Genomic DNA, 17,213 nt, shown 5'->3' on the forward strand with positions numbered 1-17,213 from the left:
ATTAATAATAATAAATGATTTCACACAACTTAAACTTTCAGCCACAAATGTACCCCCAGCAGCCAGTGGCAGATTTAGACATGGGCAGCCGGCGAGGGCAGCATCCAGTCGGCACGGGCGCTCTCAAAAAAAATAAAATAAAAATTTACGCAATCGGTTTTCTATCGCTCATTTGAACGTCACTTCAATGACACCATGTCACCGTGTGTAGTTTATGCAGGTTTCTGCTTGCTGAGAAGCAGAATCCTCTCCTCTCCTAACCACTTCTCCTCGACCTCGACGGAAAACGCCGTGAGGTCAAAGAAAGACGTGAAGGAGGATTCATAAGGACTGAGGAAAAGACAACAGTGGTGCGGAGAGAATCCGACTGCACTTACACTAAACCTTTTATTTATAACACATGGAGGAAAAATCTTCCTTTCCTAACCACAACAACAAAACAAACAGGTTTGAAATGTTGAAATACGAGAACATGAAAGGAATTTACGCCCAGGGCACCACACAAGCCGGAACCGCCACTGCCAGCGGCCGCTTCATTTTTATGTTTTCCTTCTGTGTTTATGCACATAACTTCAAAATGATGAGTGTCATGTCAACATACTGTTTGTATTGATCTTTAAAATCTTTGTTCCCTGGACTGATGATATCAGATCTTTACCTAAAGACATATCAGAGCAGTTGATTTTCATTTGTTTCATAAGTTGTTCAAATTTTGTCATATGTTTAAGTTTTATCCAAAAACTTCTACTTGTCACCACAAGTTGGTTCTAATCAATTGATACGAGTCATGATTTCAGTTGGAATGATCGTTTTTTTCTTGACTTTCACAGAAAATAATATAAAAATATAAAAATGATGATGATGTGATTTTTGTCGGCCTTGTACCAAACTGTACAATCTGATCCGTCTCTGTAGCGTCACAACGCTTCATTTCTGCTACTTATTGCCATATTATGATTTTGATGAATTGTGCAGCCCTAGTTCTAATTTAATCTCTTCATGTGTTTTCTCGGTGGTTGTGTGTTCACACTGCTCACAGCCAAACTGAAGTACCGAAGTGTGCGGTTGCAAAGGCGGAGGTAAAGAGCCAGGTGTGAGGTCAAAATAAGGGAGGAAGAAGAGGGTGGCTTAAAAAAGACATGAAGGAGCAGAGGAGCTGTGGCAGAGGGAAAAAACGTCATGGCTAAAATAGAGGCAGGTGAAGGCAACAGGGGTGACATGTGTGGTTAAGTGGTTTGCTGAATGTCAAGTTACAGCTCATCCTCTAATCCCCTCTCTCAAAGCTGCACCATACTGACAGTTGGTGAAGATGTAGCCTGGCAGCTAACGATGAGGCCTGTTGGAAATCTAATGAAATCTATATGTGATTAAACTATAACATGTTGAACTGCATGGAGTTCAACGCTACTATTAATGCTGCTGATTTACTGACATGACTAGAGCGTCCATCAACGACCTTATTCCTACTGCATGACAGCAAAACGCTTTCCTGGTTTTCAGTTCAGTTTTCCAGTTGAGACTGAGGTCTGATGTTTGCTGTTGCCTTTTCTTTACGTTTAGGATCAACATCCTGCTGCAGTGTCCCACAGTTTGGATGTTACATATAAAAATGAGATACGAGCCTCCCCTCCCCTGAAGCTGAAACACAGCACTTAAACCTCACAGCCGCTGCTTCATTTCCCATCAAATGTGCTGCAGCAGAATCACATGTCACTGTCCCAGTACTCTCCAACGGCCTCGTGCATATTTCCAAACAACCTGCCTGAAAGTTTCCCTCGCAACTAATTTCAAACCAATTCAATTTCAGTGGTGTCAAAGGAGAAGCAGCTTGGCTGTTCACTGTGATATATTTGAGATCTGTTTCCAGGAGGCAATACTCTTGACTTATCTGAACAAGTACAGGATGTTCTTTTTATATTTTTTTAATATTCTCTTATTTACTGCAGGGATTTATTGGATTCAGGGAGAAAGCTGCCTTTTGTCAGGTGAAGTAGTTTGTAAAGTTTCAGGTTACAGAACTAATATCAACCTACATTATATATACAGCATAACCCGTCTTGGACTCAGTGTAAAAGCCAATGTCTTGTTCATCACATCTCCTGCCAAGGGTGCGTTACTTAATGAAGCTATTCTCAGTCAATTAATCATCTACATTGATTTTAGGAGCAATTGACAGGCCTACACGGCAGTGGGGACATTTATGTCAGCACTAACAGCCCTGTGTACTGATTAAGACATTAATCTAGTTGTTGCATTTGTCATATGAACGCTGGTGTCTCTGTGTCGACGGGAGGAATGTGAGAGTCACCGGGTTAAAATCCCAGCTCTTCGTTTTCTCCTCTTAAACGAGTTGTGGTGTCAGACGGGCCACAGAGGGGATGTGGTGTGATTGTTTACAAGGATGACAGAAAGGTAAGTGGTAGAAGCAAAAGCCCACACGTCTGCAGTGAATGCTTTATGTCAAACTGTGAACAATGAAGCTTCCATTCAACATTGTCTGTGAGGAGATAAACGCAGAGAAACAACAACGAAAAAATTATTTTCTCAGTGATTTCTGGTGCTAAAATCTTCTCATGCAAACTCCAGTTGAATCAAACTCACCTTTTAATCAAACAATTTGAACTGTGCATTTCAATGGCGGATTTAGATATGGGCAACATATAGTTTGACCACAGGTGGGTGGGGAATCTATCAAATAGTGCACTTCTATCTCATTACAGTACTAATGCAATTAGTAAAATCAGTCACACCAGTAAAAGCTCCTAAATAAACCACAATTCATTGAAAACACTGAACACGACTGCAGTTTCACACACATCAGTTTTCTGGTTGTGAAATCGTCTGCAGACCACCACATGAAGGGTGCAATACTGCAATAATTAGCTTGTCTTCAGACTGTTCATCTATTTGTGGGATGAAGGATTTGTGCAATTTAGCAGCTTGATTAGGTCTGAATTTATGACTTTATTTTGGTCTTTGTGATTGTATATTTTGTTTATTTGTGTGGTTTTAAAATTTATGATCATTTGTTTAATACAGAGTTACAGTTTGTGCAGAACAGTGTGTCAGTAGCTGTGGCTGAGGGGAGATCGCCACTGGTGCATTTGCTTAATTTAACCATTAATCTCTGTTGTCACAGTAACAGGCATGTTGGTAACATATAATCGAAACAACAAAGTCGAGCCAGCCGAGCTGTGCTCTGATACCGACTCTTTTCTATTTCATCCTTTGCATAAATAAACCATGAGCATCCACTTCCATTTGGTTGTTGTCAGAACGTGTTGCGATGAGGTCGTCTTGTTACCTGTTACCCCCACACTCCCTCCCCAGTGAGACAGTGCAATATGTTTTAAGGAGCGTCCTGAGAGAGTGTGGCTGAGAGACACATGTCAGCCACACCTGCTCCATTCTTACATAAGATCATGTGAGCACAGAGAGATGCTCGGCTGGAAAGAGCACACATGGTTGACGTTGCACATTGACACAGTAATACTCGTTGTTACACAAGCGTGCAGTCAGTGGGGGGACAGGGAAGGGCAGCTGCAGTCTGGGTACTGCACCAGTGTGGGCAGATCGGGGCTGTGCTGGAGAAGCAGTGTGAGATTTCAGATGAAGTGACATGAAGTGCAACAGAAAGGTGGGAACACAGAGTCATATTAGTGACACACGTGATATGTATGAAACTGCAGCACACTTATGGATGCAGCTGTTCAGGTGGGGGTAAAGGGGAAAGGTCCGGTCACAGCAGCATTTAAAACAGTAACATTTCACAGGGAAATCGATTGTTGTCATCATGGAATCCACATAATCAGCAGATTCACTCACAGCAGCAAAACAAATCTGCACAATTTCACTCTTTTTTCTTTCTTTTTTTTGCGTCAAGTTAAAACTTGGTGAGCTTGACGTGCTCGCTGGCGCATCGAGTTATAGCGAGCCGTCCTGACAGCGCTGACCTTTGAGGGAGCAGAGAACCGAAGAGTCCAAAATGGAGGAGGCTATCATAGCCTGTTAGCCGTGTCACGTTTGTCTTGTTTTGCTAAACCCCCCGTGTTGGAGTGTAAACGGCTCTACAACAGAGATATAAGGTTTACTGACAGCTGTGAGAACAAATAAGTCTGTGTGAATTTGTTGTCAAGTTAGTGACGGAGCTAACAAGCTCACAAAGCTTTTCAACCTCCAGTGAATCAACGATATAGAATCCAGACAGAGTGTTGTCATCATCCTCTCACCTCCATATGAGCACTTCAATAGTGTTTCACTAAAATGGATCACGAGTTGAAATGATGCTGAGGGTTCTGACTTCACTACAGTTATGACTGCAGCAGCCATCACACTGGTCCCAATCATCATCACCTGATTATCAATACGGCTTTTCCAGTCTGTGTGGAATAATCACTACTTTACATCAGATATGACACTGGTTGTATTGTGCTGAACAGATTAACAACCTGACGGAAGCTACACCTTTTAAATGACTTTGCATGTGACTAATTTCTGGTTTATATAAACTTCATGAATTTCCCCTAGGGGATAAATAAAGTATCTATCTATCTATCTATCTATCTATCTATCTATCTATCTATCTATCTATCTATCTATCTATCTATCTATCTATCCAAATTTAAATTAATATTATATTACAAAAGGACAAGTTGGTAAAATGTTTAAATGTATAATTTTCCCACATAGCATCATATTATTGCTGTTGATTAGGTCTAAAACAGTGATATTTGTTGGGTCGGTACTGCTCAGCACTGTTATTAGGGAAAACCAAAAATGGAGTAAATCACAACAAAGATCAGAACATGAAAAAACTCCATGTAAACTCTGTGTCACTGCCATTTTTTTTTTTGTGAAGTTAAATGTTTAATTGTCTGATATAAAAGATGCCATGCATGAGAGAGTTAAGAGGTACAATGACTGAGCTCCAATGGCTCGAAAAAATTGTGAGGGGAAGTGGAAAGTTGAACGTGATTAACTTTAGCCTTTGGTTTGCAGATGTTTCAAGTTATTTTTAAAATGGTTTCACCAACATGTTTCAGGCTTCATGGTTGTCATTCTTTACGTATGCGGCGTCTATTTGTTTGGCATGCTTTCGTTTGTTTAGCTCGTGTCCTTCACCGCTGCTAAAATCCAACTCCCCCAACTGCGGGTGTAATGCACTGTAGTCCAGCTGTGTTCTGAGTATCCAAACACATGAATAATTGAAGTGTTTTCAGAAAGGCTGGGATAACATGCATAGTGTTTTTCCTCTTTTGCAGCACACCACCCTTTTTCCTCTGAAAATAAACCAGAGAGTTTCTATATGTGTAAATGTACTTATATCGACAGGGGATCCCGAAGAATAACAAATGAACGCATTTGTTTTTCTTGTTTTCTTAGCAGTGTTTGTTTAAAAAAGGGAAAGTGGACCTGTTGCATTATTGTGTGAATACCATGAAGATCCGCTCAGACAAACGGACCCATGATTTTTGGATAGACTTTAGAAAACCCGAGGGAAAGTGAGACAGATGATGAAGATTTGGAGAAGAAAACGTCTGATGAGTAAAATAACATTTGCCATTTTATAAATCGCAGTGACGTAAATGAAGAGTTTTAGTTGCCCAACACTTTCTTAATAAAAAGGGAAATGTTAATTCTCAACTACATTTTTCCTCTAACCTCAAAGTCACAATCAAGATTTTCATAAATCAAAACCCATTTTTGATTCCTTCACGCTGGATTCAGACCGCCAACCGATACACGAGGGATTCACAGGAAATGATGCAGGAAATAATCCAGAGCAATTTGACTTGGTTGATAACAGCCTCACTGTTTACTGTACACTCTTTATACTATTACTGCTTCAAATTAAAAGCGTTCAACGGGCATAACACAGAGTGGCTTTTATTGTGAAGAAGCCACCGGAAACACAAATCATTTCTCACCAGGACGAGCGCGAACATTCATTAAAAGTGACGGCGGATGAGTTTTAAATACTGCAGGAAGTAACGGAGCAGCCACAGTCAGCTGTTGAAAAGCTGCAGGAGGCGGGCTGCACACCTGCACCTTGTCACCGTGGTAACCACCAAACCGCAACTGACTTGACTCAGTTCTTTATTAAAACAATGAAAACATCTTTATTTATTAGGCTGCACTGTGAACAGATGAACCAGTTTCTCTTCTGTTGCATTTCTGACTAAGCAGCTTGTAATACTAAACTGCACTTGCTGTTTCCATGGTAACCATAGGTGTCGCAAAATCAACCAGGACTGAAGTCTTAAGGATAACAACCTTTTTAAAATACACCAATCTAAAAAAAGAGGAAAGATCCTTCGTACCAGATTGAGCTACGAGCTAATTTCCACGTGCAGTCCCTGGGCAGCGCGCACGCACACACACACACACACACACACACACACACACACACACACACACACACACACACTTAAGAAAGTCTGAGCAGGTTTTCAGATTGACAGGAACCTTTTCATTATGTAATATCTTTGGAGAAAAAGTAACTTTACAGTTTATCTGCCATAAACACAATCTGTTCATGTAGTGTAGCTGCCATGTGCTGATACTGTAATGACAATAAAACTGTTGGCATTGGAGGGAAAAACCAGTACATATGCCTCCGCCATCAAGTCTGTTAATTGGTGTGTGAATTCTTGAGACACGGCCAAAAACATCACCTTTGACCTTTGACCACCAAAAGTTAATGTTTGCGCCAGATGTAAAGAAATTGTTTCTGATATATTGCGTCCACAACAACGTGAGGTCACCATGCACTTGACCTTTGACCACCAAAATCTAATCAGTTCATCCTTGACTCCAAGCGAATGTTTCTACCAAATTTGAAGAAATTCCCTCGGGGTGTGACTGAGATATCCCCGTTTGCAAACGTCTTTAACAAATCATTAACACACAGTATGTACGGGATGTGTAATAGAACGCGTGTTATTAATAATGGATTTTAAGGTGTTATTGAAAGCATTGATCAATGGCTATACAAGGCAAATCAATATTATAATAGTTTTTCTTCAGCCATAATAAAGGTCTTTTTAACTTCATGTAGCAGGTGACAGAAAAGGAAGGAAGAAGGAGGAACAGAAGCCTAAACAAATCATACGCTGCATGTGTGGCAGACAGCCGCTGCTCCATGTTTGACCACAGACAGTCACAATAATGGGAAATACAATCATGTCATGCAGCTGGTCCTATAGATACATGCTGCTCCTGTGCTCAGCCCCAGAGTTCAGCCACACATCCTGAAACATAAGCTTCATTGTCTCACACTGACTCCACATCATCACTCATTTGAGTAAATACATACAATTTAGTTTGCCATGCTATTCAAGCTGCCACAACACAAACCAGCTGCTGAAATGTAAACGTCGCTTTAAGAAGACTGTCACGCTCAGTGGAAAGTTTACCTTGACAGATGGGCTGGCTGCACTGATGATGTGTAAGTAAGCTTAAGTAGAGCACTGAGACTCGCTGTATGTGATGTATTCTGCTGAAATGATTTGTATGCCCAAAAGTGTTAAGAGGTTTCCTGTACTTCAAAGGTACTGCTCTGAGGTCAGCTGAATAAAAGATGGGGCTGTAATTTGGGTTTCAGTGCAAGTTCTAACTTTTAAAATGGACAAATCATTCAAAATACAGGTGGTTAAATAGAGGTCTTTGTTTCTTGCTCTACTTTGACTCTATAGATATTGTGATTGTGATTTCAGTTGGAATGGTTGTTTTAGCATTTCATTTCCACTGAAAACAAAAAACGGTGATGTGATTCTTATTGACTTTATTTTTAACGATCATGATCCTTTACGTATGGAGAATAGGATTTGTAGGCCGGGGCGTCTCTGTAGCAACGCAACGCTTATGGTGCTGACAATGCACAACAATACTGTGACACATTTTACTTTGATTCAAAAAAAAAAAAAAAAAAAAGCAGCTCCTGCAATCTGGATATTACACTTGGCCATATTGTGATTTCAATTATATTTTGATTAATTATGCAGATCTAGCATCAGTTGTCTATAGAAGATGACAGCACAGCCTCATTCAACTCAATATAGACACTATCCAAAATACAATACTAGCTAATATATTGCTAATAATTAGCCAGAATGTTAATTGCTACATCTTTGTGTTCAGGTTTTTTTTTTTAATATGGACTCCTGCTCTTATGAAGGAAAATGGAGCACCGTGTTGCTTCAGGTAGGGACCTGGCTTCCCGCATGCCATCACCTGATCAGTATCAGATGACTCTTACAATCACCTATCAGATTGAAACAAGGTAATTAGGAGGTCTGGATAATCTGACAAGCTCACACTCTCACTCCTGTGATTATTCATGTCACTGCTTCTGTTACGGCTCGTACACCACACAGAATCCGCCGTGCTGCTCGGATTCATCTGTTAAACGCCTTCCAATGCCGAGCGCATCTGGACATCTATTTACAGTAAACTGTCCTGAATCCTCTGATGCAGGTGTCTGTCTGAACAACCTGACAAGAACACTGCACAGTGTAGTGGTCTCAGTAGTCCACAGTGTAACCCCTGGGTTGTACTCACATGAACCTGCTCAGACATGAGACTTCACTACAAATAACCTTGGTCTTCATCAAGTTCAAGTCATTTGTTGTTAGATGCCAAAATGGAACTTTGTGGCTCTATGAAGTCATTTACACTGGGTATTACAATACTGCTCCACAGAATACATCCCAGCAGGCGTAACATAAATCCAACTAGATGTGCATTTCCTGAAGAAAATGCAGTGTGATTGCTGACAGCTCTTGCAGCTTCCTTGCAGCTGCTGCATCATGTTTTATTTTTATCAAAAACAGAATTATAATAATGTCCATATCTATTTTTACTCTAGTGCCCCCCATTTGTGGAAGTGCAACTGAGTGCAAACCAATCTTTACTTCTGCTACCGAGGTGCTCCAAATCCAGTATGCAATAATACATAATGTGTAATGCTATCGCAACAAATGACTGTGTGAAACATTTCACCAGCTGTCTGCCAAGGTTCAGTTCTCAAGCCTTTACAGTGGGATAAGGACTCAGAAGTATGTCTACAAAAATTCAAAATGATGGAATAATTTTTATGACACAAATGGGTGTGGCCTCTATCAATCTCTTCAGCATCATCCACTGATTCTTCTCTGCAAACATATTAGCCACAACATTTTGCAGTATTTGTTAGCTCAGTTCTCACCACATGGTGTCGCTCTCACTACCATTACAGCGTAGGTGAAGTATGAGGAAGGTGTTCGCCACGTTTCAGACCTGTAGCCTTTATGGTTTGTTAGATAATCATCATGTTTTACTCATTCTCCAAAGAAAACCATTCAAAAATATCTGAACACAACGATATAGAAAAGAAGAATTACTGTCAGCGATCAGACAATGAAGACTTCAAGTTGTATTCAAGCAACACGAGCCATAACTCATGAGATGACACACTCGGCCCGATGAACTTTCACATGCAAATTTGTGTCATTGACCAACAGCCAGGCGACTTGGCAGTGCTGACCTTTGAAGGACCTGAGAGCCAGAGAGCCCAAAATGGAGAGCGCTACCCTGGGTTAGCTGTGTTGCACCAGTCCCTTTATTTTAACCTTTGCTCCACAAACCAAGAATGGCGTTCAGAGAGTTAGGAGACAGGAGCTGATGGTACGAAAACATCCACGAGCGTTCCCTTCCATTAGCGACCAAGCTCACCACACGACTAGCTGACAGTAACTGACAGTGAGCAAGCTTGGATAGTTTGTAGATCCTAAAGCCACATTTGGAAGGACGTGAGAATGAATGTCACTGTGCACCTTTAGCATGTGTGTACTACAGCGCTATTGCCAGAGGTTCAGAGATGCCTGTTTCGTGGATAATCTATGCGCTCTGTGTAGATCCCCACTGTTTACAAGTTATCAAAGAAATACTGATCTGCAGAAACTCATCTGTTTTAACAATTTGCTTTGTCATAATTACGTTTTAAAATTCTTGATTTTATTTCAATTGGGGAAATTTACTAAGATGAATTGTGTCATGATGTGTCTACTGCAGTGACCTGTCTAATTCTGACTGGTTTTACAATTTCATTTCTGAAATTAAATGTTTCATGCAGTCCGACTGTATTACAGCACAAAATCTCATGCTGCCTCCCTAATATAATAATCTGTAACACATTTCATTTTTAATTATCATTTCTTATGAAAAAGGAAATGGATTTCGTTAAATAGGTCATAGGAAATGTTGTAACTGAGCCAAACTGAAGGTGTAAGAGAAACATTTCTTTATTTTTAAGATGATACGGGATCAGGATTCACCTTTTTTATTATTGTCTGAGGAAATCCGGTTTAATTTGCAGTCAGGCTGTTGGACCTGAATTTCACTCAGCTCCACTTTTGTCCATGTGCACCAGCGTACTGACTTTATAACTGTCTGTGAAACTTGCAGACCAACCTTTTGCACTGATGAAAAACATTAAGGTTTACGGTCTTAAATTGGAGTTGTTGACCTTTAGAGAACGTAGTAACCTGGTACAGCACTGGCATGAACTCAGAGGACGCCTCTTTGTTTGTACAAACACAGGTATTTAGGAATTAACAAGGGCGGACAATAATGGTCTACTTAGATGACTAACCACCAGAATCAGCAGAACTGTTAACATCAACAACAGGATGAAGGGCTGATGAACCACTGATGCTCTGACTTGAACAAAAATGGCCAAATGTCCCAGCACACAAGCAGCAGATCAGCAGCTCACTCAAACCAGCAGATGTAATGTAACACACCACAGACAGAGACACTGTGTGTAAAATGTAAACCATTTAAATTATTCATCTTGTCATTTCATTTTAAAAATAAAAACAGACAAGAGTCTTGTGGGATGACTGTTTTTTTTACAAAGGGCTGAAACAGAGCAGCCCCCTCAATGTTCAGGTAATGAAAGGTCAGGTACAGTCAGTGCACAGTTTCTACTGATTCAACAGATATTCTGATTAAACCAAAGGAACAAAAAAATGTTGCATTTTGTTCACATTTAAACACATTTTACATCTGAGGCTTCTGGTTTGTGCGTTTGCAGCGATGTGTCAGAGCTTGTTGAACAACTGCACTGTTTCCACTCACACGTGTTCAGCCAGGAGCTGACTGTGGCTCTGAGGAGAACCCAGGGTGTAACTGTACTGTCATTACATACTGAGTACCTATATATTCCTCAGTGGCTTGTCTTTGCACCTTCCCAGCGTTGCAATGTTCCTTCAACTGAGCAATACATTACTTCTGTACCACAGGGACGGAGTAGGTGGGGGGGGGGGGCTTGGTTATTAACATTTCCTTGAGCACCATATCTCAAATTTGTTCAGGCATTAAAGTTCCTCACTGTTTCCCACGGCAATGAAAGAAGCATTAGCTAACGTCATACTGCAACATTACCCGGCTATCATATTCCCATCTGAAAATGTAAAAACTATGACATTTAATTCATAGCAAATGGGCTGTCGCTCCAGTACAGTATATCACGCAGGCCACGACTGCCTATGTGTCTTACTCGTGTCAACACTGCCCACACCTTTCTAAAGAGCACCAGCTGCCTAATGCCTGCGCTGTGTCATAAGCAAGGTGAGTTATGATCACCGTGGTCTATGATGCACTGACTGAAAGACTGAAAGAAACAATTCTTTTTTTTATAAGAATACATGCCATGTCTGAATGCCAGCTCCAGCTTCTGCATCACTGCCCAAAAAAAATACCACAGAATCAAATGTTAGAGCTGCTTAATGGATCATGTCTGATGAATTGAAGGGTGGAACTTTGCGATTCAGGAAAGGTCACATGTCCCGTTTTAATGGGCTTGCGCCTCTGCTGCTAATAAAAGACACATTAAATTACCAGATATTTTAATGGGGTTTGGTGTGATATTCTTCCCAGACTGTACAAGACAGAGCGGCACTTATCCTGGCTTATCTCATGGATGACTGTTATGTGATATTGTTCAAAGGAGGTTACACAAGATGGTTACCATGGCATTTGCCCAGGCGTTTCTCCAGCTTTACTTTGCTCACAGATAATGGGTCAGGTCAAGCTATTCTCCTGCTTTTCTCCTCCTTGGTTGTGGCGTGACTAAGAGCTGGGTCGTTTTAACCTCCTTTTTCTCTGACTTGACATCTTCACACAGAAATTAAAATCTCCAAACCTGCATTTCAGCATACCGTAAATGTTTCATGTAAAGATGCAATAGCTTGGTGAGAAACCAGGCTGGTTGTACAGTGAGAGGATGTACGGACAGTTGCAGCTACCATGCCTCCAATCTGCTCAAATATAAGGTAATACTGGACAGAGTTTCATCCTGTTCTGGGCTGAGGATAACACAACATGGTAGTGCTCAAGACTCTGAAGCCACAAGTGATGTCCTATGTTTTTGTGTCTGTTTTTAGGCCACTTCCCAGACAGTGGGAACAGGTGCCGTGCAGCAGTAGCTCTACAGGTTACATCCAATCCTAATGTCCAACCTCTCTACAGAAATCACAGATTTTGAAGGTTCTTGATCCATCTCTGAGGGTTCAGGGCAGTCTCAAGCTATGAAATTGGTAAGTGCATGAGGGCTCTTTTGTACTTTCTGTAAGTGCACAATCCTGCAGATTCTCCTTAAGGGACTGACTCACAATTCACAGTGTTGTGGCATAAAAATAACAGGAACATCAGGAGAACCCCGGAGGCGTCGAGAAAAACACCCAACGATGGTCATTTACCTCTGCTCCGAGTCACGTGATATCACAAAGTGCTAGTCCAGACTTTATATCCTATCCTGCAAAGATAATGTTTGGCAGAAGAGAAGATGTGTCCACCCTCGTCTGTGGGGCGCAGCCTGGATCTGCTCTTCTTACTTTAACTGCATCACATGAGAATATATAATTACATGAGAATATATATTATTCTTTAATGTTGCCTCTTGATGCGATGGCAGCATGATGACACAGTTCAGCTTCAGGTGTATGAGCAGTCTGTAACATATACTTGGATGCATCTTGTTTTAAAGCAGAAAACAAAATTCTCTGGTAACAGCATCATTTGTAATGACTCAGACGTCAGTATCTATACATTCAAAATGGAAAACAGTGACCAAACCACAGAATAAATGTGCAGGTAGAGGTAAACAAGCTGAAGTAAAACGTGTAGGCACAACAGGGGGAAATAAAATGAAATTGCAGCTGGCTTTGATAAATCACTACATATTTACTGTTCTTAATGCATCTTCTCTGTGCAAATGATATTACTTAAACCCAGTAGAGACACATTAATCCTATCATAACCCAAACAAGAGAAGAACAACTTTGTGTTCCTGTTGTTGTTTCTACTCTGATGGCCACAGTTAAATGAAGAAACAAACGACACCTCTGTTTACCATAATTTACCACCTCGATTTCATAAAGCGCATCCTGTGGCTGTAGCAAGCAGCCTATGGCCATACAGCACACAGTGACCTGCAGGTCAGACAGCTAACACACAGTTTGTCTTCATGTCAGCTCAGTCTGCTCGTTGACTCTGCGCAACAGCAACTTCTGTTTTTAAAATGGAAAAATGTAATTCGTCTACACACCAGTGCAGCATCAGAGAGCAGAGTAAAGGGCCGATTCGAACTCACGTGCTTCATGTCACCTGTTGATTTAAAATACACCGTCTACACCTCCATCACACACGCTGCGGCCCGCTCACATCCGTCACGTCACATATCAAAGTCTTAATGTGGATTTCAAGTGTTTCATTTGTTTTACTTGCTTAGACACATAATGAAACAATCAATTCAACATTATGCTTTAACACAAAATTTAACCAAGCAAAAGCCATAATTAGTGAAGGCTGTTGAAGCGCAATACCAAAGAAAAATGATTGACTATCCCTTTTTAAATGCTGGGCCTTGGTGATGGAAATAAGCATTGATATGTGACAAGGTTGTTCTCTCTCAAAAGCAGCTAAACAACACAACAGCTGGACAGCGACCCTGTTTACTGTGTGTGACAGAGAATATCACGCTGAACTCTTCTGGACACTTCACCTTCCTCCCCCACACATCACCCGAACATATACTTCATTAAACATTAAGACTGAACACGTTTTGTTCTGGATTGTAAGTTCACACTTCGCGTTGTCATCCAATCCATTAAGCAGCCGTTCTCTGTTTTTTACTACATTTATCTTTTCTATTTTCTGTCTGGACCAAACGACACTGTGGTCGCCACATTATTAGCTTTATCGGGCCTTTCCTGGCGTTTCTCTGGAAGGCTGGAAAACCAGTTTTATCAGTTAAAATTCATGTGTTAACTGCAGTTTGGTTGGTTTTATTAGATGTTTTATGTCCATCGGTAAAACAAAGAATTGTCCTTAATTTAAATTGGCCACCGAATCCTCCGGGCCCACCTGCTACTGAATACAAGAAATACAACAGAGACAAAAATGGAGCGGAGACAAACAAATTTCAGAAATAGCTGATTTAAAATGATTATCTTAGAGGGAATAAAGGTTTTTAATGTTTTAAATGCTCCCAAGAAACATTTAAATCTGGGTTTCTGGGTATATCTCTGAAATATTTTTGATATATGGTTGCCATTCTTTGCTCTATATACAATGTCTTTTCCATTTTATACAAATTATGACTAAAAAATGGCTTAAAAAATGCAAATGCAGGGCACATCTGAAACCCATATGTGTCCTCCATGTCTTCAGCCATGTTGTAAGTGTCCAAATGCCAGTAGCAGGGTTGACGTGATGCCGGCCTAAGGAAGCAATCAAAGCTATTTCAACCGAACATGAACAAGAGTAATAAGAAATTCTGCAAAAGTCTACAAAACCACATTATTGGTTTTCTGATGGATTTTAAATGTCACTCCTCTGTAGCTACAGGCGCCATATCTGTGGACAAAAACCCACATTTATTCCCTAAAAATGAAAATATACCATTTCTCATCCATGACCTGTCAGAACAGAGGTCCTGTTGTCTGCCATTAACTGAGCACTGCCCAACCACCACTGAATATTAATGGAGCCTTCCCTGGATCATCAGAGTGTGTGCATTTAATTCACAATCCTATCTGCATCTTCTAGGGCACAGGCTTTGTGTGTCTGCGTGTGTGTGTATGTGTGTGTGTGTGTGTGTGTGTGTGTGTGTGTGTGTGTGTGTGTGTGTGTGTGTGTGTGTGTGGTGTGTGTGTGTGTGTGTGTGTGTGTGTGTGTGTGTGTGTGTGTGTCTCAGAGCTGTTGTGGGTTTGTTCATGAGAGAGGACATCTTCTGAGTTCGAGCCCCGTCATACACTCTGGTTGAGATTAGTTATGTTGCAGCATAGCGGCATGTGTGTCTAATTAAGCGGCCGTTAATACGTGTAATAAAAGCATTATGTAAAATGAGCTATACCTCCACAAGCAGAGGAACACAACACAACTGGAGCTCCGTGGAGAAGAGCCGCCGGTCTGACTGACTCCAATTAAATCAGATGAATATCATCTTGTCAGCAGCGTGGTTAAAATGACAGAATACTGATGCTGGATGCACAAAGTGGACCGATCGTGTTAAGATGTGACAGCTTATCAACAGGCAAGGCCAATGGAAGGCTCCCGCTGAAAGGAAGAAAATACGTGCTATAGCAACAAAGTGGTCTGAGAATTTACACTGAAATCTCATTCCCCAATTCTGACAGTGCGTCAAGATGGATAACGTGCGCAATGTGCGAAGTCACCAAAGCGGGCAGATTGCGCACACATAAAACCCATGATGGACAGAATATCTGTAGTCACGTTTGGTAGGTGGTGGAGAACATATGGCTTACCTAAAAGACTCGATGCCAGCACCGGAATTATGATGATGACGATGATGATGGCCCGTCCATCTGAACGCGATTCTTCTCGTCTCTCCTCTGTCGGTGTGTCGATGAGGTTTGAACTAGGCCATTTCTTCCCTCATCGCAATTATTTCTCAGGAGGGCAGCGCGTCGCAGGGTTTCGCATATCACTACACCTTCTCGGTGTCCGTCTTTCTCCGGCTTTTCCAAAAAAAGCACACCTCATAGTGCCCCCCTCCTCCTCTCATCCCTCTCTGACAACACCCTGCTCTGTTCCTTATCCACAGATATTTGACTTTTATAATGTTGAGATGCAGCAGCGAGTACAATTCAAACTGGAGGGGGGTGGGGGGTGGAGGGGGGGGGGGGAGAGAAAAAACACTCACAGTAAAATAAATGCGTAACGCTATAGCGTCAAGACTCTGCGCGTTGCTTCACAAGTCAACGCAGGGATCTGTCCTCTTTCCCCCGTTTGTCCATGCTGATAATAATCCACGGTATGAGCCCGCTGCACCGCGAGGGGCCTTCAGAGAGACACGGACTGTTCCACTTAAAATGTGAAATAGCGCTCTAAAGACACCCCACGAAATCAGGTGTCCAATCTCTTCTTTGCGCGCGTGCGTGGTGCTCTCTCTTGGTTTCACTTGGTATCTGATGCTGTGAACATCAAACAGAGGCTCAGTCTGAGAGACAGCGCGGGATCTTCCGTTTAGCCTCCATGGTTTTAGAACACAGTCATAACTGCTTTAAATGTTGGGATGCAGGGATATTACTTTGAAGCTCGATACATGCGCTGAAGAAGAGCCCACGGCTGGCGCTTCAGCAGCCCCTCTCTCTCTCTCTCTCTCTCTCTCTCTCTCTCTGTCTTTCTCTCTCTTTCAGTGCGGTCTCATCGACTCTCTCTCTCTCTCTTTCGCTTGCTCGCTCTCTCTCTCGCTTGCTCTCTCTCTCTCTCTCTCTCTCTCTCTCTCTCTCTCTCTCTTACAGGACACCACTTGCAATATTTCTATCACAGTTGTCATGACGAGGAGGCGCGACGCATGATTCAGTGAACATGCGCCGGTTCTGCTGAAACCTTCATGTGTGAGAAAAAAAAAAAAAGCATTTGAAACACAGCGTTAGGATTTTAGCTTTGATTGGTTTAAAATGAATCTGCACAAGGCTGACGTCAGACTTTTAGGCTTTTTTTTTTTTTAAGTTTTTGGCGCCAAGACCCAATGCATTTCAAAGCGTTAGAATATAATTCTAGCTGTGGCAGGCTAATGTTAAAGGGCACAGCTAATGATAATGTTAATAATTACAAAAAGATTATTGATAAAATGCTTCCCTTCAACTTCCTACTCAGTGTGTGAATTTACAGGAAGGTTCCTGGAAAGAGCTTTGAAATGTGGT

The 17,213-nt window shown here is 41.5% G+C and overlaps 1 protein-coding gene across 1 annotated transcript in view; it reads right to left on the reverse strand.

The window, feature by feature from the left end:
* Positions 1-16,685, reverse strand: part of nlgn2b (neuroligin 2b) — a 60,539-nt gene extending 43,854 nt beyond the window's left edge. The window contains exon 1 of the mRNA XM_056397832.1: positions 15,810-16,685. The gene's annotated coding sequence lies outside the window, so the exon portion shown is untranslated. The remainder of the gene's footprint in view (positions 1-15,809) is intronic.
* Positions 16,686-17,213: the final 528 nt, after the last annotated feature.

Source organism: Seriola aureovittata, chromosome 15, assembly GCF_021018895.1.
Source record: "Seriola aureovittata isolate HTS-2021-v1 ecotype China chromosome 15, ASM2101889v1, whole genome shotgun sequence".
Classification (NCBI taxonomy): domain Eukaryota; kingdom Metazoa; phylum Chordata; class Actinopteri; order Carangiformes; family Carangidae; genus Seriola; species Seriola aureovittata.